The sequence below is a fragment of the Notamacropus eugenii genome, chromosome X (assembly GCF_028372415.1).
Source record: "Notamacropus eugenii isolate mMacEug1 chromosome X, mMacEug1.pri_v2, whole genome shotgun sequence".
Lineage (NCBI taxonomy): Eukaryota > Metazoa > Chordata > Mammalia > Diprotodontia > Macropodidae > Notamacropus > Notamacropus eugenii.
The window spans coordinates 24,383,515-24,385,949 of record NC_092879.1 but is presented as its reverse complement, the minus strand read 5'-3'; the positions used below and the strand labels follow the sequence as shown (position 1 = coordinate 24,385,949).

The 2,435-nt window shown below is 49.7% G+C and overlaps 1 long non-coding RNA gene across 1 annotated transcript; it reads left to right on the top strand.

The window, feature by feature from the left end:
- The first annotated feature begins 282 nt into the window (after positions 1–282).
- On the top strand, positions 283–1,052 carry LOC140515902 (uncharacterized). The gene is made up of 2 exons (XR_011971184.1): positions 283–517; positions 778–1,052. It is a non-coding gene; the product is annotated as an uncharacterized lncRNA (long non-coding RNA).
- Positions 1,053–2,435: the final 1,383 nt, after the last annotated feature.

Below are 2,435 nucleotides of genomic sequence, written 5' to 3'. Positions count from 1 at the left end.
CCTTCCTCACGCCTTGCCCAGCTTCTGGAAAACAATCGCCTTTAGCAGATAAACTGACCTGGGACCACTTGAGGGGGATTGGTTTTGGGGGGTGGCGGTGGCGGTTGCAGCGAAAATGGGCTTAGGAGGGGTGAGTGTGGGGGTGTAGTGGTGGAGAAACCTACCGACAGCCCAGCACTTAGTGGTGCGCCCGAGACCAAGCCCTGGCGTAGGGGGATGGGGAGAGGAGGAGAGGGACTAGATTGGCTGGAGGGAGACTACTGCCGCACAAAGGTAGACTATGACGTCACCAGCCATTGGCTACTAGAGGGAGGCGGGGTTCATCTAGTCCAGACTCAGCTCAGCTTGGCTTGTAGCTGGCCTTCTGAGTACCACCTGGATCTAAGAGTAGATATCTGGGGGACAAGAGATGTCAGGCAACCAAACCAACACATCGAGGAGGCTTGAGTCACTCAACAGAAGACCCAATGGGCCATCAGACAACCGTTTTGTTGAAGCCCCTGAACTCTTGCTTAAGGTAAGGAAATGATTCTCAGCTGGTCCCTTGGGTTCCAAGGTGGCCTCTGTGACATGGGGAGCAAAAGAAGCATCCTGGAGGTGAGCAGCATATGAGTTAGACTTGCAAGGGTGGGAAAAAAGGAGAAAGTTGTCCACAGAGCAGAGCTGGGAATTGTAGGTAGAGCAAAGGACCAGGCTGGGCCACAGAAGGGGTTTGTGTGAGTCAGGGTCAGGAAGGGGCCAAAGCTCACGTACTATTTCCTTTTCAACCCTGGGCAGGTCTGGCAATCTATACCCAGAAGGAGGAGGAGGGTTGTTGCTCCCCGACCAATCGAGATTCATCTCAAAGATATCGCTCACATCATCACCGTACTGCAAACAGTCTAAGTAGAAGATGCCAGAAAAAAATGATGCCATGAATATGGGAAAACACTTTCACCAGGAGTGCTACAATTTCTTCAACAGTCTCAGTGGATAAGCATTGACTTTTTAGAGAATTGACATTGGTATAAAGATGAAAGAATGTACCTTACATAAAGTGCACTCCAACCTGACCTGTCTCAAAGTGGTGTTAATGATTGAAAAGGGGATAGGCATTGAAGAAAGGAAATGCACACACACACACACACACACACACACACACACACACACACACCCCTAATACAACCATGTCATAGAGAATTTTAGCAGATATAAATCATTTGTGTCTCATAGTGAGGGGAAGACAGGGGACACCAAAGTGCCTTAGCCAACATTTAATTGAGAGAATACATGAGTTCTTATACGCAACAATGCAGAGTAGAATCAATGAGAACTCGTGAATAGAGAGAGAATCTCTGGCAAACCATTTATGAAGGTTTTTATGAGGGCATCTATCATGGCTCCTTGTGGTCCCCTCACACTCCCCCCCTTAGCTAGGCAACTTGGGCCACATGCAGGGACTTGGAGAAAGCTAACATGAACTCTAGAGGGTGTGGGGGAGGAGAGGAAGAGGAGGGTGGTGAGTGGGATGCCTGGTTGAGGCCAGTGGAGGATGGACCAGGGTTGGTGGGAGGGGGACTTCTGTCTCATAAAGGTGAGCATGGCGCTCAGTGGGGGATCCACCTTGCCCAGTCTCAGCTCTGAGGACCCTTGCGGGCTGGGTCATGATGCAAGGGAACCAGCCCAAAGCCCATATGAAGCTTGAACTCTTAAGCAATGGTCACCAGCAGTCATGAAATACGTGCCTAGAGACCTTCAACCTCTTATGGAAGGTAGGGAAGTGGTTCCCAACTGGTCCTTACCAGACCTCCATCTTTCAGTCCCCTATGCTCCAAGGGTGGCTGGTTCACTGTGGGGTTGAGGGACACGTCTGGCTGGGGAGGGAAGGCAGGTCCAGAAAGACACAGGGGTTTTATTCCATATTTTAGTGTCAGATCACCAGCGAAACTTCCTGGAAGGGTGCTGCTCGAGGGAAAGCCTTAGACTAGCAAGGTTCCCTCAGTGGAAGGAAGTGATGGCTTGGGAGAGGGATGTGGGTGAAGTCTAAAAGGACTTGTGGGTTTGTTCAAAATGTAGGGCTAGGAGTGCAGTTCAACCTCCTCATTTGAAAGAAAGGGAAACAGGTCAAGAGGACAGCAGGAACATAGCCATGGTCACACAGTCAGTAAATGGTAAAACTAGGAACTGATCCAGAATTTCTCGCATCTCCCTCATCTGATAGCCAAGCTTCGTGGGCTAAAGATCCCTCTCAGAAGGCATACCCCAGAAGATGGTTACCACTTTCACTGAGATTAGGAAGACTATCCATAGAACTGGGAGTTCTGGGAGTCTTCAGTTATGACCATAGGGTTAAATGAAGAGGGGGAAAAAAACCCTTGTCTTTGAGTAGGCCAGGAATAGAGTTAACAGGGTAAGCCTGAGCAAATCCCATGACTTCCCAGAATGGGTTTCTTCCC